Source organism: Oncorhynchus mykiss, chromosome 22, assembly GCF_013265735.2.
Source record: "Oncorhynchus mykiss isolate Arlee chromosome 22, USDA_OmykA_1.1, whole genome shotgun sequence".
In the NCBI taxonomy this organism is placed as follows: Eukaryota; Metazoa; Chordata; class Actinopteri; order Salmoniformes; family Salmonidae; genus Oncorhynchus; species Oncorhynchus mykiss.
Window position 1 is genome coordinate 45,081,409 of NC_048586.1, and position 22,691 is coordinate 45,104,099.

A 22,691-nucleotide genomic window follows, 5' to 3' on the forward strand; every position below is an offset into this window, starting at 1 on the left:
GAATAAATACACCGGGGAAAATAAGCGACACCTGGAGGGGGTGGAGACAATCACAAGGACAGGTGAAAACAGATCAGGGCGTGACAGTCAGGTCATGTGAATTGGAAACACTCCTGGCCTAAGGTTGATGAAAACCTTTTAAACTACCACAAACCTTGTTATTATTAATTCTGAAGCTGATATCAAAAGAGCCAGAGACAACAACTTCAAGTGACAACATACACTGTAGTTTAGTGAACTACTATAGCTGGCTTGAGCGTTAAGCAAACAATGGTTACAACGTATTTATATATTAATTTCATTCTATACACACAATGTTAAGAAGTGTATTTTGAAAAATGGAAAAGATTGTATTTTTATGTCAAAAAACCTATTATTTGTTTATCTTTTCTGTTGCTTAGTAACTTTACCCCTACCTATAGTATATGTAAACATTCCCTCAATTACCTCGTACCAATGCACATCGAGTCGGTAATGGTATCCCGTGTACATAGCCACAATATCGTTACTCATTGTGCAAATGAATACTTTTATTATTAGGTATTTAAATGTTCTATTATTTCTCTATTTTCTTTCTCTCTGCATTGTTTGGGATGTTTGGGATCCTCTGGACCGACGTGTACTACAGTGTATTCCCGTTCCTGCCAATATCCAGCAACTTTGCACAGACATTGAAACGGAATGGGCCAACATTCCACTGGCCACATTCAGCAACCTGAACTCTATGCGAAGAAGATGTCTCTGGTCTGTTGCTGGTAGTAGTCTAGTCTGTAGTGTTCTATCAGTCCCACGTGAGCTAACCTTTGACCCATGAGGCCACTTCGTCCAACCAAGACCAACATCAACCCTCACAGTAGATATACATCAACCCTCACTATAGATATATATCAACCCTCACCATAGATACACAACATCAACCCTCACCTTAGATACACAACATCAACCCTCACCTTAGATACACAACATCAACCCTCACCTTAGATACACAACATCAACCCTCACCTTCGATACACAACATCAACCCTCACCTTAGATACACAACATCAACCCTCACCTTAGATACACAACATCAACCCTCACCTTAGATACACAACATCAACCCTCACCTTAGATACACAACATCAACCCTCACCTTAGAGACACAACATCAACCCTCACCTTAGAGACACAACATCAACCCTCACCTTAGAGACACAACATCAACCCTCACCTTAGAGACACAACATCAACCCTCACCTTAGAGACACAACATCAACCCTCACCTTAGAGAAACAACATCAACTCTCACCATAGAGACACAACATCAACCCTCACCATAGATACACATCAACCCTCACCATATATACTGTATATATCAACCCACACCATAGATGCACATCGACCCTCAACGTAGATGCACATCAACTATCACACCACAGGAAGTGTCTCCAGGCCAGGTGACCATCTCTTCGGACAGTCTGTGAATACTGTAGCAGTTCCAGACGTTTGTGTTCTATAAAAAGTGGACATCTTTTGTTACAGCGTCAGCTCATGTAAAGGGCTCAGCTGAAGTTTGGTGGGATGTGTGATGCACCAGCGCACCCACTTTACATCCTCACTTTACACTCCTACTTTATATCCCTTCTTTACATCCCCACTTTACACTCCTACTTTACATCCCTTCTTTACACCACCACTTTACACTCCTACTTTACATCCCTTCTTTACATCCCCACTTTACACTCCTACTTTATATCCCTTCTTTACATCCCCACTTTACACTCCTACTTTACATCCCTTCTTTACATCCCAACTTTACACTCCTACTTTACATCCCTTCTTTACATCCCAACTTTACACTCCTACTTTACATCCCTACTTTACATCCCTTATTTACACCCCCACTTTACACTCCTACTTTATATCCCTTCTTTACACTCCCACTTTACACTCCTACTTTACATCCCCACTTTACACTCCTACTGTACATCCCCACTTTACATTCCTACTTTACACCCCTACTTTACATCCCTTTTTTACACCCCAACTTTACACTCCTACTTTACATCCCTACTTTACATCCCTTCTTTACACCCCCACTTTACACTCCTACTTCATATCCCTTCTTTACACCCCCACTTTACACTCCTACTTTACATTCCTTCTTTACATCCCCACTTTACACTCCTACTTTACATCCCCACTTTACACTCCTACTTTACACCCCTACTTTACATCCCTTTTTTACACCCCCACTTTACACTCCTACTTTACATCCCTTCTTTACATCCCCATTTTACACTTTTACTTTACATCCCTTCTTTACATCCCAATTCACATCCCCACTTTACACTCCTACTTTACATCCTTTCTTTACACTCTGACTTTACTTCCCCACATTACACTGCTACTTTACATCCCCACTTTACATCCCGAACTTACATCCCTTCTTTACATCCCTTCTTTACACTCTGACTTTACATCCCCACATTACACTCCTACTTTACATCCCAACTTTACATCCCAATTTTTACACTCCTATTTTACCTCCCTACTTTACATCCCCACTTTACATCCCTACTTTGCATCCCCACATTACATCCCCGCTTTACATCAATACTTTACATCCCTTCTTTACATCCTCACTTTACATCCCCACTAGATTTCCAGACATCAGCCATGCGCCTGATCGGGAACGCACCTTTCTTGTTTCTCCTTTTCTATTGGCCAAGGTTTTGTCCGGTTGAAATATGATTTATTATTTATGACAAAAACAACCGGAGGTTTGATTATAAACATCGTTTGGCATATTTCTACTAACTTTTATTGTACTTTTTAAAAACTTTTCGTCTGGACTTTGTGCATTCGGATTACTGGACTAAATGTGCAAACAAAAAGGAGGTTTTTGGTCATAAAGAGGGACATTATCGAACAAGACAACCATTTATTGTCTAACATGGAGACATGGGAGTGCCACCAGATGAAGATCATCAAATGTAGGTGATTAATTTTAATGCTATTTCTGGAAAATGGCTGTATGGTTTTCCGTGACTAGCTGCTGACCTAACATAATCGCATGATGTGCTTTCGCAGTAAAGCCTTTTTGAAATCAGACACTGTGGTTGGATTTACAAGAAGTTTATCTTTAAAATGGTGTATAATACTTGTATGTTTGAGGAATTTTAATTATGGAATTTCTGTTGTTTTGAACTTGGCGCCCTGCAATTTCACTGGCTGTTGTTGAGGTGGGACGCTACCGTCCCACTTCTACCAGAAAGGTTAAACACTGTCTATTGTTGTTCACACCAGAGAGATGGAGCCCTCCAGAGAGATGGAGCCCTCCAGAGATATGGAGTCATCCAGAGAGATGGAGCCCTCCAGAGATATGGAGCCCTCCCTGCTCGTTGAGGCCCTGTTGAATATGTAACGGTATTGCTATTGTACTTACCTGCTGTCTATATCAGTGTGGCCCATGTTGGTCCTAACATAGCTCTCACTCAGATCTCTTTAACTGGGCTGGAGTGCATTCTCTGAGCAGCCTGGTGCTCCTTTGTTGTCTCCTGGTTGTTTTTTGTCTAGTTCATATATTCTATATGGGCCATGTGTCACATAGAATGACGCCTGAGAGACAAAGCATGTACGGGGAGTCAAACATTTAATAAGGAACAGACATGGAACGAGACAGGAAGTGTCAGCAACACAAACAAAAAACAATGAATACGGAAGCGGGAAACAGAGCTGGGGAACTGACAAAAATTGGAGAGGAAATAAACAGATGAGTGAGTCCAGGTGAGTCCAATATCGCTGATGCGCGTGACGAGGGAAGGCATGTGTGCATAATGGATGGAAGGAGTACGTGATACAGGGCAACCTGGCGCCCTCAAGTGCCAGGGGGGAGGGGTGGGTGGGGGGGGGGGGGGGGGGGGGGGGGGGACGTGACACCATGTCGAGGGTCATCATGCAGCCAGATCCCTGTCTGTGCTGAAAGCGATATGATGCAAACCGAGCGCAGCAAATTGGGAGCTCAGAGTTTCATCGATAAATATCACTCCGACCCTCACACTTGGCCTGGCAGGTGATGGCTTGTTGTTATGGTGAAGGGCAGCCCAACCTGCGGAAGTCTTAAGGTTGCTCTTTCATCCCAGGGCCAAATCAGAGAGAGGGGAGAAGAGTCGCCGCCGGCCCAACGTTGAAATGGAGCCAGCTCTTATTATGTGAAGTCTGGGGATGTCTGGACGGGTTATGTTTGACAGTGGGCAGTAGGATTGGCCCCAATACGAGTGATTTTAATCAATACATTACTGGATTTTTATATCCTAATTTACCCAGCTGTGATGAATTCAATGGAGTCTACGGCTTTCCAAGACCTTGAGGAAAAAGTATGTGGGTGTGTGTATGTATTATCCCTAATATAATCCCGCTCGTTCCAGAGATGACAGGGCTTGAAATGCCATGATTGTGTACTGACAGCTCAGGTAGCTACAGTACCCCCTGCTTGATGTCTTTTTAGACCAAATTATATAGAAGAGAACAACCTGTTTGGCTAAAGTTCATTCATCGAAAAGGCTGCATATTTTGAAAAGGGTAAAAAGCCCCAACACAGCCCTGTCAGGGAAGCACAAATGCTAGATAGCATAGATGACTTTAATCCCACCCTGATAGATGTAAAGGCTGTGTGGTGAAAAAATAAATACAGACTTTTTTGTTGTTGTATGACTGTAGTGGCGATTCTCTGTGAAAAGCCTCTGGCACAGGAGAGAGCTGTCCATAACGGGTCCACAAGAATCAGCTTTCTCAAACGTTACTAAATTCCCATGTATTGGGTGTTCCAGGCATAATCCACCCAGACAAGTTGTCAGCTCCAGGCCTTTGAGAACCGATCCACCACCATCAGAATGATGGTGTTGGCATCAGACGGAGGAAGCCAGTGACAAAGTCCAGGCAGATCAGGGATGATGAGGGACCGGTAGCGGATTAAGAAGGCCAGAAGGAGCTTGTCGTGGAGTCTTGTTCAAGTGGCGACGAAGGCAGAGACATCAGGAACCATTGTGGGCCTCCAGAAATGTTGTCGGAGGAATGCTAGGGTACGACGGGACCCTGGATGACAGGTCAGCTTGGAGGAATGAGCCCATTCCAGGACCCGGGACCGGACTGAGTTAGGGACAAACAGCCGGTTAGCCGGGTCCCCCTTCAGGTCCAGGCTGGGAACATTGTGCCTTGAGAACCACGGTCTCAATACCCCAACCCACTGAGGCTGCAAGGCATGAGGTAGGGAGATCCCACAAAACACAGTGGGGAAATGGCTGCCTAAATATGATCCCCAATCAGAGACAACGATAAACAGCTGCCTCTGATTGGGAACCATACCAGGCCAACATAGAAATCAACAACCTAGATAGGAACACCCCCCCCCCCCCCCAGTCAAACCCCGACCTAACCCAAAATAGAGAATAAAAAGGCTCTCTATGGTAAAGGCGTGACAAACTGCTATGCTTTATCTTGGCCAGGTCGCAGTTGTAAATGAGAACTTGTTCTCAACTAGCCTACCTGGTTAAATAAAGGTGAAATTAAAATAAAAGTAAAATAAAATGAGGATAATTGTATTGCCTCACTGTGGTTTCCTCACTGTGGCACTCGGGGAGCCGGGGTTGGTTGAGCCAATCCACCACTGGTAGGAAGGTTACTGGGTGGTTGGGAGGTCTCAGATGTGGCGTGACACCTATGAGCTAATTCACTGATTTTCTCCATTATCGACTTGAACCCCTGGTCGTGGCATTCCGTCAGGGAATGAAGCCCTTCCAAAAGGTCCTGTAGTAGCACCTCATGCCTCCCAATGGTGGCTCCCTGCAGGGAGACAATGTGATGGAGCTGGTTCAAGTCTGCTGGGTCTGTCATTGCCAGTTCATACTATAAGGGCACAATGTGAGACTCAAATGTAGACACAGGAGGCAGATGGTAGAGCTCCAATATTTATCATAAGAAAGAGAGTAGGCAAAGGCAGGTCAGGGACATGCGAGAATTCATAAACCAGGTCAGAGTTCAAACAGTACCAGACGATAGGCAGTCTCGAGGTCAAGCCAGGCAGGGGTCAGATATCAGATCCGAGTCCAAAACAGAACAAGGGGAAAGGCAGGCTGGTTGTCAGAAAAGGCAGAGTCAGGCAGGCGGGTTCGGAAGTCAGGACAGGCAAGGGTCGAAACCAGGAGGACTAGAAACAAACAGAGACTGGGAAAAATAGGAGCAAGGAAAAACGCTGGGTGACTTGGCAAACAAGACGAACTGGCATAGAGAGACAGGAAACAGGAAACACAGGGATATATACACCGGGGACAATAAGCGACAACTGTAGGAGGTGGAGACAATCACAGAACCAGATCAGGGTGTGACAACTGCTTGTAAAGCGGACGCTGGGAATCGGGAAACAAGTCCAAGGAGTGAATTTAATAAATAACGAAACATAGAAAAAACAAGAAACATGAGTAGAGTACAGACATTTTCTACCAAGAGAATTCTCTTCGATTATAATCACAGCCACATATATTCCCCCCCAAGCAGACACATCGACGGCCCTGAACAAACTTTATTTGACTCTATGTAAACTGGAAACCACATATCCTGAGGCTGCATTCATTGTAGATGGGGATATTAACAAGGCTAATCTGAAAACAAGACTCCATAAATTCTATCAGCATATCGATTGTGCTACCAGGGCTGGTAAAACCCTGGATCATTGCTATTCTAACTTCCGCGAGGCATATAAGGCCCTCCCCGACCCTCCTTTCGGAAAAGCTGACCACGACTCCATTTTGTTGCTTCCAGCCTATAGACAGAGACTAAAACAGGAAGCTCCTGCACTCAGGTCTGTTCAACGCTGGTCTGACCAATCTGATTCCACGCTTCAAGATTGCTTCGATCATGTGGACTGGGATATGTTCCGCATTGCGTCAAACAACAACATTAACGAATACGCTGATTCGGTGAGCGAGTTTATTAGCAAGTGCATCGGTGATGACATACCCACAGCAACTATTAAAACCTACTCAAACCAGAAACCGTAGATTGATGGCAGCATTCGCGTGAAACTGAAAGCGTGAACCACTGCTTCTAATCAGGGCAAGGTGACCGGAAACATGACCGAATACAAACAGTGTAGTTATTCCCTCCGCAAGGCAATTAAACAAGATAAGCGTCAGTATAGAGACAAAGTAGAGTCACAATTCAATGGCTCAGACACGCTCAGGAGGTATGTGGCAGGGTCTATAGTCAATCACGGATTACAAAAAGAAAACCAGCCCTGTTGCGGACCAGGATGTCTTGCTCCAAGACAGACTAAACAACTTCGTTGCTCGCTTTGAGGACAATACAGTACCACTGACACGGCCCGCTACCAAAACCTGCGGAATCTCTTTCACTGCAGCCGACGTGAGTAAAACATTTAAACGTTTTAACCCTTGCAAGGCTGCAGGCCCAAGGAGCATCCCCAGCCGCGTCCTCAGAGCATGCGCAGACCAGCTGGCTGGTGTGTTTACGGACATATTCAATCAATCCTTATCCCAGTCTGCTGTTCCCACATGCTTCAAGAGGTCCACCATTGTTCCTGTTCCCAAGAAAGCTAAGGTAACTGATTTAATCGACTACTGCCCTGTAGCACTCACTTCCGTCATCATGAAGTGCTTTGAGAGACCATATCACCTCCACCCTACCTAACACCCTAGACCCACTTCAATTTGCTTACAGCCCCAACAGGTCCACAGATGACGCAATAGCAACCACACTGCTCAATGCCCTAACCAATCTGGACAAGAGTAAAACCTATGTGAGAATGCTGGTAATCGAATACAGCTCAGCATTTAACTCCATAGTACCCTCCAAACTCGTCATCAAGCAGGTATATCTCTCTGGTCACCCCCAAAACCAATTCTTCCTTTGTCCGCCTCTCCTTCCAGTTCTCTGCTGCCAATGACTGGAACGAACTACACAAATCTCTGAAACTGGAAACACTTATCTCCCTCACTAGCTTTAAGCACCAGCTGTCAGAGCAGCTCACAGATTACTGCACCTATACATAGCCCATCTATAATTTAGCCCAAACAACTACCTCTTTCCCTAATTTATTTATTTTGCTCATTTGCACCCCATTATTTCTATCTCTACTTTGCACACTCTTCCACTGCAAATCAACCATTCCAGTGTTTTACTTGCTATATTGTATTTACTTTGCCACCATGGTCTTTTTTTGCCTTTACCTCCCTTATCTCACCTCACTTGCTCACATTGTATATAGACTTATTTTTGTACTGTAATATTGACTGTATGTTTGTTTTACTCCATGTGTAACTGTGTTGTTGTATGTGTCGAACTGCTTTGCTTTATCTTGGCCAGGTCGCAATTGTAAAGGAGAACTTGTTCTCAACTTGCCTACTTGGTTAAATAAAGGTGAACAAATTGGAGGGGGCCAAGCCCTGTTAGCTGTCGTTGGAGGGGGCCAAGCCCTGTTAGCTGTCATTGGAGGGGGCCAAGCACTGTTAACTGTCATTGGAGGGGGCCAAGACCTGTTACCTCTCATTGGAAGGGGTCAAGACCTCTTACCTCTGATTGAAAGGGGCCAAGACCTGTTCACTGTCATTGGAGGGGGCCAAGCCCTGTTCACTGTCATTGGAGGGGGCCAAGCCCTGTTAATTGTCGTTGTGTCATTGGAGGGGACCAAGACCTGTTACCTGTCATTGCACATGAAATTATTAATGCCATTTTCTAAGAAGGGGAAAGCCTTATAGTTATTTATTCTGTTTCATTCACATTCTGCTGGATGGAAAAAGGCTAATGTCTGGTCTAATATGTAGACCTTAAAATTCCAGACAGAGATTTTTTTTTTTATACATATATCTGGGTCTCAGGGCCTCTCTCTCGGCTGCAGCCCCTCACCTTGTCTCCTTCTGGGATTCTTATTAAACCCCACCAATTTACTATCTGAAGCAATGTTAATATTTACATGAGTCTGTACTAGAATTGCTCCAACCAGCAGCTTAATGCACTAAACACTCCCACTTGAAATACCATTGGTGACTCCTGCTCTCGAAACTGCGGTCCCTCTACTCTAAACCTTGGTAAACTCTAGGGTAGAGGACAGGACAATACTGATTCCCAATTGGCTGATTCTTAGTGCTCCGTGTTCAGGATCTGTTATTGGATCTGTGTTTTCCACTCCCTGCTAATAAGCAGCTTACTATGGCTCCCTCTAGACTTGACCCAATACATTTTAGTTTGATACATTTTACAAGGGGATTTTATTAGGTGCTTTAGGATATGCAAACATAGGCTGAAGGTGAGGCATGCTGTAGCAGCCTTGACACAGAGGACACCTGGGTGGCTGCTTAACATTGCAGACAGATCTCATAATGTTCATTAAGATTGATAGTGGACAAAAGGGAGAGGGGGCGGTGAGGAGAGGGACAAGAGAGAATATTAACCTGTGCTCCTGTAACTAACTGTAGCTTTCCTAAGGCAGCGCTCCTCATGATCTTTTCTCATGCAGCACACCCCAATATCTTTCCACAGACAGCACACCTCAATATCTTTCCTCAGACAGTACACCTCATTATCTTTCCAGACAGCACACCTCATTATCTTTCCATAGACAGCACACCTCATTATCTGTCCACAGACAGCACACCTCATTATCTGTCCACAGACAGCACACCTCATTATCTTTCCACAGACAGCACACCTCATTATCTTTCCACAGACAGCACGCCTCATTATCTCTCCACAGACAGCACACCTCATTATCTCTCCACAGACAGCACACCTTTATTATCTTGGGAATAGGTGGAATGCTCTCATCTTTCATCCCCATTTCCTTTCTCTCCTCCTCAAAGGGACTCCTCCAAGCATGCTTTAGTCCATCACAAAGCTAACATGGCATTGAACTTTTAAACCCGCTTTAGGCTTATGTATCTTGCTCTCCCTCTCCTCCTCTCCTCCTCTCCCCTGCTGGTGGCTAATTCTCCCATCTGGAGGATTTTTGAGAGAAACAAAGAAAAAATAAGAGGAAGTTGGGAAAAGGGGGTGTCAGGCTGTCAGTAATCGGACAGCTATGGTAACTACCCTCTAATCCAGATGGCTCCAGCCACATTCTGGCCTGACATCCGAGCCTCTGACTGACAGCCTCTGACTGGCCACATTCCACAGGCAGAAGTGACATCCAGTCTATTAAGGCAGACAAGCGCAAAACGGAGATTTGCCCTGACTGCCTGGTACTGAAGCCTACCACGGGGGTGATAGGAAAGGTCCTGGAGAAGGTGTCAGACTCAAGATCAGATGATAACCATATTGTAATGATGCTGCTGGACAATGAATCACTATGATTGCCCATTCTGACAGAGGAAGTGTATGTCTAGATATCAGGCAGGCAGCTCAAAGCAGCACGCACACGGTCTCCAGGTCCCACATGCCAGTCAAAGCCTGGCCGCAAGCGGATGCATTTCTTATTCCAACACTAGAGCACAGCAAACACTGACGAGAGAGAGAGAGAGAGAGAGAGAGAGAGAGAGAGAGAGAGAGAGAGAGAGAGAGAGAGAGAGAGAGAGAGAGAGAGAGAGAGAGAGAGAGAGAGAGAGAGAGAGAGAGAGAGAGAGAGAGAGAGAGAGAGAGAGAGAGAGAGAGAGAGAGAGAGAGAGAGAGAGAGAGAGAGAGAGAGAGAGAGAGAGAGAGAGAGAGAGAGAGAGAGAGAGAGAGAGAGAGAGAGAGAGAGAGAGAGAGAGAGAGAGAGAGAGAGAGAGAGAGAGAGAGAGAGAGAGAGAGGTTGTCGTCTATTTTCTCCTCTTGATATTTGTGCGAGCATAAAGAGACTCCTCAACATTGCTGCCACAGACAACCACAAAACCCAGCTTAGTTTCTTTATTGGTACACACTCTTAGAGAAAGATGTACATGATTTATTTCAAGAGGTTTTGTGATTGGTTTCAGTTTAGGTTAATCATTTTTTGTTGGCAGGTCGTACTGTTGTAAGCCGTTCATTAGAATACACCATGAACGACACAAGGAGCAAATGAGATGTGCTGGTAGTGCTTTGTTGTAGGTTAGCATTAAAAAGAAGCCCAAATCCAAGCCAGGCACTTAATAATGACACTCTCAGCCGCCTATACAATGGAACAAGTTTACTTACATTTGGCCACATTATACAGCAGTAACAGACAGGTCAGTAGATTATCTGTTCATATGAGAACACTTCAACTAATTAGAAAAGCTGCAGAGTTTATTCGCAAAAAAATCTTGATATATATCTTTTTTATTTGATTGTATTCCCTATGTTCTCTGAAGTGTACAGAATGCCCCAGCCCCTTATGTCCCAGACAGTAGCCATGTCGGGCAACAGTCCATGTCAAATGCTTATGATTCAAACTTTTCTTTTTACTATGTTTTGGTTGTAATGTTGTTTGCAATGGCAATGCATTGCTGAGATTTGTATGGTGACGAGATCAGCTGGAGAGGATTTTTTTCTTTTGGAAACCTCAAGTATGAAGTAACTAAATCCCGGAAACATGTGTTGCTGTGTCCAACATTCTCCCAATAGAAGTGAGAATAGCCGTGTGAAAGACACACTCTCTCCTCCGATCAAGCCAATCCTGAAGGGTGTCCTCTCACCCTTAACAGAACATTCAAATGAGTCTGAAAGAATTCCGTCGCAGGCGAGTTCACCAACGGTGGCATTTCCCGTCTCTTTCCCAACCAAAGCCTCCTTGTTAAGTGACAGGGAGTCAAATATACATTCACACTGTCTTGAGCAGCTGGTTCAGGCGAGAGAGAGCAGCTTCGATCTAGTCGGGCAACATGTAGCCCATTCGCACACCCATCGGGCATGATAACTAGTTATCAGTTTCAGTGTTCCCTGGGAAATGTTCACATTATTCCTTTACAAACTCATCTATGTAATAGGCATTCCCCTTTCCTGAGTTTAGTGAAGTCGCCTTCTCGGCTCAAGCCATTTTCAGAAACTGACTGCTGGCCATACAACACATACCCTCTCTCCCTATCGATGAAAACTTGTGCACAATAGGAATATTCCATATCAATCAACTACATACAATTTAATTGTATTTAACGTTTATTTAACTAGGCAAGTCAGTTAAGAACAAATTCTTATTATACAATGACATCCTAACCCGGCCAAACCCTCCCCTAACCCAATTGTGCGCCGCCCTATGGGACTCCCAATCACAGCCAGTTGTGATACAACCCCGGATCGAACCAGGTTCTGTAGTGATGCCTCTAGCACTGAGATGCGGTGCCTTAGACTGCTGCGCCACTCGGGAGCCTGTGTGCATAATGAAAATCCTATTGATAGTACTCATATCCTTTTGCCTGTGCCCGAAAAGAGGACAGGAAGTTAACCGGAGAGGACGCCAGGAAGTGAACCGGAGAGGACGCCAGGAAGTGAACCGGAGAGGACGCCAGGAAGTGAACCGGAAAGGAGGGCAGGAATGAACGCATTAACATCCTCTTAGTCAGTGTAGCGAATAACAAAGCTCCCCGTCTCACTGTTAACACTGCAGATTAGCTCAGGCTTTACCCCTCTGAGCTTCTCCCCTGTAAATGACGAGTTTTAATGTGAAACAAGCAACATGTCAAAGCCAGTTAAAAGATGCAGGCATTTTCCTCCACGTCACGGTGACAGGCCGTTGACTATCTGGGCCATTAGGGGCTTATTAGTGTATAAATGACCAGATGGTTCAGGGTTGCTCAGAGATGGACACAACCGGATGGTACTAATCAGCTGTGCCTGTAGCTCGGTGTCAAATCAAACGACATGGGAACCCATGGCAACTGAATAGAAGTTAACATTAGCAAGTCAATTTGACATCCGGGTGCTGTAAACAGACTTCCAAATGGCCCTCCAGTAGTCTCTTGGAAGGGAACGGCTGCTCTTTCTGAGGAACACACGTCAGCTCTTTCTAAGGAACGAATCGCTGATCTTTCTAAGGAACAAATAGAATTTGAAATAGCTTATGTATGTTTTCTCCATCACCTTCCCCCTTGTGCAATACACGATTAATGAGTTTAAATTGTATGTGATTGTTGACACTTATATTTTCAATGTGTTTATTCATGATTTAGCAAAATGTGAATGCCCCTTTGTTCTGAGTCTTGTAATTTCAATATGTTCTCCAAGCAACCTTTTTGTTTTCCTGGTACATAATCTATAATACTATAACCTATAATACCATAACCTATGCCACTATAACCCATGACACAATAACCTATGTCACAATAACCTATGATACTATAACTTATGATACTACAACCTATGACACTATGACCTATGACACTATAACCTATGACATTATAACCTATGACACTATAATAACCTATGATACCATAACCTACAATATTATAACCTATGATACTCTAACCTATGATGCTATAACCTACAATACTATAACCTATGATACTACAGTGGCTTGCGAAAGTTTTCACCCCCCTTGGCATTTTTCCTATTTTGTTGCCTTACAACCTGGAAGTAAAATAGATTTTTGGGGGGTTTGTATAATTTTATTTACACAACATGCCTACCAGTTTTAAGATGCAAAAAGTTTTATTGTGAAACAAACAAGAAACAAGACAAAAAACGGATAACTTGAGCGTGCATAACCAGCCCCCCCCAAAGGCCATACATTGTAGAGCCACCTTTTGCAGCAAATACAGCTGCAAGTCTCTTAGGGTATGTCTCTATAAGCTTGGCACATCTAGCCACGGGAATGTTTGCCCATTCTTAAAGGCAAAACTGATTCAGCTCCTTCAAGTTGGATGGGTTCCGCTGGTGTACAGCAATCTTTAAGTCATACCACAGATTCTCAATTGGATTGAGGTCTGGGCTTTGACTAGGCTATTCCAAGAAATGTACATGTTTACTCTTAAACCACCCGAGTGTTGCTTTAGCAGTATGCTTAGGGTCATTGTCCTGCTGGAAGGTGATCCTCCGTCCCAGTCTCAAATCTCTGGCAGAATGAAACAGATTTCCCTCAAAAATTTCCCTATATTTAGCATCATCCATCATTCCTTGAATTCTGACTAATTTCCCAGTACATGCCAATGAAAAACACCCCCACAGCACGATACTGCCACTACATGCTTCACTCTAGGGATGATGTTTTCGGGGTGATGTTGGGTTTGCGCCAGACATAGCATTTTCCTTGATGGCCAAAATGCTAAATTTTAGTCTCATCTGACCAGAGTTCCTTCTTCCATATGTTTGGGGAGTCTCCCACATGCCTTTTGGCGAACACAAAACATGTTTGCTTATTTTTTTCTGGACACTCTTCCATAAAGCCCAGCTCTGTGGAGTGTATGGCTTAAAGTGGTTCTATGGACAGATACTCCAATGTTCACTGTGGAGCTTTGCAGCTCCTTCGGGGTTATCTTTGGTCTCTTTGTTGCCTCTCTGATTAATGCCCTCCTTGCCTGGTCCGTGAGTTTTGGTGGGCGGCATTTTCTTGGCATGTATGCTGTGAAGCCATATTCTTTCCATTTTTAATAATGGATTTAATGGTGCTCTGTGGGATGGTCAAAGTTTCGTATATGTTTTTTATAACCCAACCCTGATCTGGGGCTTCATAGCAAAGGGGGTGAATACATATGCACACACCACTTTTCCATTTGTTATTATTTAGATTTTTTTTTTAACAAGTAATGTTTTTCATTTCACTTCACCAATTTGGACTATTTTGTGTATGTCCATTATGTGAAATCCAAATAAAAATACATTTAAATTACAGGTTGTAACGCAACAAAATAAGAAAAATGCCACTGGGGGTGAATACTTTTGCAAGGCACTGTATAACCTATAATACTCTAACCTATGAAGCTATAACCTATGATACTATAACCTGTAGTACTATAACCTATAGTACTATAAACTACTAACTTATGATACTATAACCTATGATACTTTAACCTATGATACTTTAACTTATGATACCATTACTTATGATACTATAATATATAATACTTTAACCTATTATAACCTATAACCTAAAATAATATAAATCTTCTTAGGGCTAGGCGTCCCGTCAGCAGGACACCTGTCGACAATTTCCGGTGAAATTGGAGGGCGCACAATTCAAATAAATAATCGGAAAAATTATGGATATTAAACCTCTAGGTACATACAAGTGTCTTATAACAGTTAAAAGCTTAAATTATTTTTAATCTAACTGTATTTTCTGATTTACAACAGGCATTACAGCGAAAGCATGCCATGCAATTGTTTGAGGATAACTCCCCACATCAACATATTTTTCAACCAGCACAGGCTTCATAAAATCACAAATAGCGATTAAATGATCACTTACTTTTTAAAAATCATCCTCTGATTTGCAATCCAAAGGGTCCCAGCTACAACATGCATTGTCGTTTTGTTAGATAAAATCCTTCTATATATCCCAAAAAGTCAAAATTCTTCCTCGTTTTGAAGGAAACAAGCCTTAAACCTTAAACAAAGACTGTTGACATCTAGTGGAAGCCAGAGGAATTGCAATCTGGGAGCCGGAATTGCGTAGGACCCATAGCTTTCCATTGTAAGAGCATGGGATATAAAAAAACAACAACAATCTGGTTGGTTTTTCATTGGATTTTCTCCTACCATATCAATTGTGTTATAGTCTCATATGTTATTTTAAAATTTCTACAAATTGCAAAGTGTTTTCTATCCAATGGTACCAATTATATGCATATCCTGGCTTCTGGGCCTGAATAACAGGCAGTTTACCTTGGGCACATCAGTCAGGCGGAAAATCTGAACAAAGGACCCTAGCCCCAATTATAACTATAAAACCCATGATGCTATAACCTTTGATGCTATAACCTATGATGCTATAATCTATGATACTATTAACCTATGACTCTATAACCTATGATGCTATATCCTATGATACTATATCCTATGTTCTATAGTAGAAGGAGTGGTCAATTTTCAAAAACAGACATTTCTTAGAAGGTTATGTTCTATTTAATATTACAGCCATTTTTTAATGTGTGAAAATAGATTTACAAGCACAATATATATACAATATACAGTGGGGCAAAAAAGTATTTAGTCAGCCACCAATTGTGCAAGTTCTCCAACTTAAAAAGATGAGAGAGGCCTGTAATTTTCATCATAGGTACACTTCAACTATGACAGACAAAACGAGAAAAAAATCTAGAAAACCACATTGTAGGATTTTTTATGAATTTATTTGCAAATTAAGGTGGAAAATAAGTATTTGGTCAATATCAAAAGTTTATCTCAATACTTTGGTATATACCCTTTGTTGGCAATGACAGAGGTCAAACGTTTTCTGTAAGTATTCACAAGGTTTTCACACACGGTTGCTGGTATTTTGTCCCATTCCTCCATGCAGATCTCCTCTAGAGCAATGATGTTTTGGAGCTGTTGCTGGGCAACACGGACTTTCAACTCCCTCCAAAGATTTTCTATGGGGTTGAGATCTGGAGACTGGCTAGGCCACTCCAGGACCTTGAAATGCTTCTAATGAAGCCACTCCTTCATTGCCCGGGCGGTGTGTTAGGGATCATTGTCATGCTGAAAGACCCAGCCACGTTTCATCTTCAATGCCCTTGCTGATGGAAGGAGGTTTTCACTCAAAATCCCACGATACATGGCCCCATTCATTCTTTCCTTTACACGGATCAGTCGTCCTGGTCTCTTTGCAGAAAAACAGCCCCAAAGCATGATGTTTCCATCCCCATGCTTCACAGTAGGTATGGCGTTCTTTGGATGCAACTCAGCATTCTTTGTCCTCCAAACACAACGAGTTGAGTTTTTACCAAAAAGTTATATTTTGGTTTAATCTGACCATATGACATTCTCCCAATCTTCTTCTGGATCATCCAAATGCTCTAGCAAACTTTAGACGGGCCTGGACATGTACTGGCTTAAGCAAGGGGACACGTCTGGCGCTGCAGGATTTGATCCCTGGCGGCGTAGTGTGTTACTGATGGTAGGCTTTGTTACTTTGGCCCCAGCTCTCTGCAGGTCATTCACTAGGTCCCCCCGTGTGGTTTTGGGATTTTTGTGATCATTTGGACCCCACAGGGTGAGATCTTGCATGGAGCCCCAGATCGAGGGAGATTATCAGTGGTCTTGTATGTCTTCCATTTCCTAATAATTTCTCCCACAGTTGATTTCTTCAAACCAAGCTGCTTACCTATTGTTTCTGGTGTCCTTTGACAGCTCTTTGGTCTTGGCCATAGTGGAGTTTGGAGTGTGACTGTTTGAGGTTGTGGACAGGTGTCTTTTATACTGATAACAAGTACAAACAGGTGCCATTTAATACAGGTAACGTGTGGAGGACAGAGGAGAAGATGTTACAGGTCTGTGAGAACCAGAAATCTTGCTTGTTTGTAGGTGACCAAATACTCATTTTCGAACATAATTTGCAAATAAATTCATAAAAAATGCTACAATGTGATTTTCTTGATTTTTTTTCTCATTTCGTCTGTCATAGTTGAGGTGTACCTATGATGACAATTACATGCCTCTCTCGTCTTTTTAAGTGGGAGAACTTGCACAATTGGTGGCTGACTAAATACTTTTTTGCCCCACTCTACATGACCCAAAGTGGTTTATTAGATAGAGGTGTAATGTTGATGAGACTAGATATGTCTTTATTAGATAGAGGTGTAATGTTGAGGAGACTAGATATGTCTTTATTAGATAGAGGTGTAATGTTGAGGAGACTAGACATGTCTTCATTAGATAGAGGTGTAATGTTGAGGAGACTAGATATGTCTTTATTAGATAGAGGTGTAATGTTGAGGAGACTAGATATGTCTTTATTAGATAGAGGTGTAATGTTGAGAAGATTTTATATGTAGATTTGTATCTCCACAGAATGTAGGGCCAATATCTAACCTACACATTTCATGCCACACCTGAACTGAACATTATGTTGGCTCAGATATAACACAGTAAAATATTACCCCAAATATCGACTGTCAAAAATATTATTGTGCTCTACCGATCATGTTTTTATCAACTATCAGCTGATGGTATTAAGGCTAATATATCCCTTGTTTATTATGAAATAATGAACTGTTTTTTTTTGTTAACCACCAACACCTTGTTCTATGTTAATAGGAAACATTCACAGTGTATAGTTTTCTAATATATAATACTGTGGGGCAATGGGCCCCACAGTGTCAGCAGTGAAACCTCAAGCTTGAATGTTTTTCTCCACAATGTGCCATCCATATGTTAGAAATACAGTGGATGCCTCTTACTGTCTCAGGGAGTTAAAACCTCTTGAGTGTAGGGGGCAGTATTTTGATGTTTGGATGAAAAACGTACCCAAATGAAACTGCCTTTTTCTCAGGCCCAGAATCTAGAATATGCATTTAATTGTCAGATTATGATAAAAAAAACACTCTAAAGTTTCCAAAATTAACAAAATATTGTCTGTGAGTATAACAGAACTGATATTGCAGGCGAAAACCTGAGGAAAATCCAACCAGGAAGTGCTGTTTTTCCTGAAACCTCTCTGTTCCATTGCATGCCTTCCCTCCATTTAAAGGGATATCAACCAGATTCCTTTCTCTATGGCTTCCACATGATGTGAACAGTCTTTAGACATAGTTTCAGGCTATTAGTCTGAAAAATGAGCGAGAACGATCACTTCGCGTCAGTGGATGGCTGGGTGCCAGTAGAGTTTTGCATGCGCAACAGCTTGGAGCAGACAATTTCTTTCTCTCTCCTATAGAAAATGCTTTGGTCCTGTTGAAATATTATCGATTATTTATTGTAAAAACAACCTGAGGATTGATTATAAAAAACTTTCACATGTTTCTACGAACTTTACGGATACTATTTGGAATTTTCGTCTGCCCCGTCGTGACCGCTCGAGCCTGTGGATTTCTGAACAAAACGCACCAACCAAAACGCACCAAAGCTGTGTTTTGCTACATTGCATTTGGGATTTCATGAAAATGTAATAGTTTTAGTAATTTCATTTGTATTTGGCGCTCTGCTATTCAGCGGATGTTGACGAAAATGATCCCGCTAATGGGATGGGTGTGCCAAGAAGTTAAAGCACTTGACTTTTTTTATTTTGTCAATATCTTTGATTCAATTTTCTACTTTTGTGGTTGATTACGAGATGCCCCATTTCTTCTTTACGGGAGGTAGTCTTCAAACATCCAACCAGTTGTGTTTATGCGTCAATCTAATTGGTGATGTGTTGTTCTGTGACAGATATGAGAAATTAAAAGTAGAAAGGGTTGCATTGCAGCCAACACAATAGGTGGTGTGCTGTGTTGGAGTTGTATATGAATGTGGAGGTAAACACTCGAGATCTCTTTAATTGTATGGTTTGTGATGGTTAGCTCCAGACCTACAGCTGACACAAAAGAGGCAGCTTGTTTAATAGACGAGACGAGCCGTCTAGAGACAGTCTGTCACTTCTGATTGGTAGGCCTGTTCTACAGAATAATTTATCTCTCGTCTGCTAACAACCCACCATTTAACGTGATCTCGTCCTCATTCGATCTAAATGGATAGTCTATCAATTAGAGACCTAGTTTCACACATGACATAGAGATACAGATGTAGATGCCCCATTAGCTGCTCATTTAGGGGGGGGGGGGTTGTAACGGAGAAAATACATTCATAGAGGTTAGGCTACTATACAACAATAGTATCATACGGTTTACAGAAACATATTCTCTTCCTATTAAAAGAGAACTTGATTATAACGAGTAGTTAATTATTTCCTCTTCTCTTGTATCTTTACAACAGTAAAAGGCTATGGAGATGTTATTCTACATTGGGCATTGTGTGTAGATAGTGTGCTTCGACTTATTAGTAAGGTAAGAGTGATAATACTCAATAAACTCACAATTTTTGAATAATTTCTTGCAAGTATATTGTATCATCTTCCATCGTATGTTTGAACAGCAGCGTAGAACCCAAAACACAACTATAGTGAGCGTTATGTAGGGTTGAAACAACGGGATTCCATGTTATTATCTCCCCCTCCCATTATATTGAATGGAACACATTGTTATTATTAGTCATCAAATGCTAATTACACATCATTAATGTTGGAACTTAATGGCCCCAAGAGTGGGTAATAGGCTGTAAAGCTGAGTTGGTTGCTTGCAGAGAATTAGAGTCTGGGGGAAAAAACACATGCTAATGAAGCCGAGACCTTTTATTTTAGCAGATTAAAAAGGAAAATATCACAACCCTCAAAATAAGTGTTTTGACATCTGTAATTGGAAGAGAAAACAATATTTTGTTCCATTATAGGGAGCAGGAGGCATCAGCCCGGGTGTTCTAGGGAGCAGGATGCGTCAGGCCGGGTGTTCTAGGGAGCAGGATGCGTCAGGCTGGGTGTTGTTATAGGGAGCAGGAGGCGTCAGACCGGAAGGTTATTATAGAGAGCAGGAGGCGTCAGGCCAGGTGTTCTAGGGAGCAGGAGGCGTCAGGCCGGGTGTTCTAGGGAGCAGGAGGTGTCAGGCTGAGTGTTGTAATAGGGAGCAGGAGGCGTCAGACCGGAAGGTTATTATAGAGAGCAGGAGGCGTCAGGCTGGGTGTTGTTATGGGGAGCAGGAGGAGTCAGGCCGGGTGTTATAGGGAGCAGGAGGCGTCAGACCAGAAGGTTATTATAGAGAGCAGGAGGCGTCAGGCCATGTGTTCTAGGGAGCAGGAGGCGTCAGGCCGGGTGTTCTAGGGAGCAGGAGGCGTCAGGCTGGGTGTTGTTATAGGGAGCAGGAGGTGTAAGACTGGGTGTTCTAGGGAGCAGGAGGCGTCAGACCGGGTGTTATAGGGAGCAGGAGGCGTCAGACCGGAAGGTTATTATAGAGAGCAGGAGGCGTCAGGCCAGGTGTTCTAGGGAGCAGGAGGCGTCAGGCCGGGTGCTCTAGGGAGCAGGAGGCGTCAGGCTGGGTGTTGTTATAGGGAGCAGGAGGTGTCAGGCTGGGTGTTGTTATAGGGAGCAGGAGGCGTCAGACCGGAAGGTTATTATAGAGAGCAGGAGGCGTCAGGCCAGGTGTTCTAGGGAGCAGGAGGAGTCAGCCGGGTGTTCTAGGGAGCAGGAGGCGTCAGGCTGGGTGTTGTTATAGGGAGCAGGAGGTGTCAGACCAGAAGGTTATTATAGAGAGCAGGAGGCGTCAGGCCAGGTGTTGTTATAGGGAGCAGCAGGCGTCAGACCGTTTGTTATAGGGAGCAGGAGGCATCAGACCGGTTGTTATAGGGAGCAGGGGGCATCAGACCGGTTGTTATAGAGCACGGAGGCATCAGACCATGTGTTGTTATAGGGAGCAGGAGGCATCAGACCGGTTGTTATAGGGAGCAGGAGGCATCAGACCAGTTGTTATAGGGATCAGGAAGCATCAGACCGGTTGTTATAGGGAGCAGGAAGCATCAGACCGCGTGTTACAGGGAGAGCTGGTTTTCCCTCGGTGCCTTCAGCCAGTTAGCCAAATGACATCTCACTGCTACTTTCATTCTTTTAGCTGCACTTAGACAGAAGATGGAGTGAGTCCTCGCTCTTCTATTATTTTCAAATAACCCTGGAATCTGTGATCTGGCTGCGTGCATCTGTGCGTTCGGTAGCTTAGCGATGTCAAATAAATCGATTCAATTGTACGCTGATTCTGAACTATGACCCCACCAACTATAAGGGGAACTGTCAGGACCCGTCTCAGACTGCTCATTGTTTATTATACAAAACCCTCTCTTACGTTTCCTCTAGGAGACAACACCATTCCTTTCTATACTCCAGTGCATTCAATATCACTAACTGAGGACCTGTGTATGTGCACATCTGGCCTCCTGCGAAGGGCCTGGCTCAGAGCTGGGAGGAACAGGGAAGTGACAGCTGGTCCAGCATGGCTCCATGTTTGACCCCCAGCACTGTGTGTCCTCCCAGGCGGCCAGCGGCACTCTGTACACCCACGACATGGATACCATCCCAACACCAGGCGGGAGGTAGCACACCTTGGAGCCCAGGGTCAAGCTGTTCCCACTCTGGGTTATGGGTGGACGGGGAGGGGGAACATGGTATCAGGTCTCTGACACCCCAGCCTCTTGGACCTCAGTGCTCCAACAGGCTCTGAGATCAGGGGGCCTGCTGTGTTGACTGGCCCAACAGGTTCTGAGACCAGTGGGCCTGTTGTGGTGACTGGCCCAACAGGCTCTGAGACCAGTGGGCCTGCTGTGGTGACTGGCCCAACAGGCTCTGAGACCAGGGGGCCTGCTGTGTTGACTGGCCCAACAGGCTCTGAGAACAAAGGGGGCTGCTGTGGTGACTGGCCCAACAGGCTCTGAGACCAGGGGGCCTGCTGCGGTGACTGGCCCAACAAGCTCTGAGACCAGGGGGCCTGCTGTGGTGACTGGCCCAACAGGCTCTGAGACCAGGGGGCCTGCTGTACATACGATTTTTATGTGCTATGCACTTCACTGGTCCCATTCTGTGAGCTTGTGAGGTCTACCACTTTGCGTTGTTGCTTCTTGACGATTCCACTTCATAATAACTGCACTTACAGTTGACCTGGCAGCTCTAGCAGGGCAGAAATTTGACGAACTGATTTGTCTGGAAAGGTGGCATCCCAAATCGGAGCCACGTTTAAAGTCACTGAGCACTTCAGTAAGGCCAGTGAAATGCTTACTTACAGGCTCTATCCAATAGTGAGGAGAAGAAAAAAAACTGTGTGTGT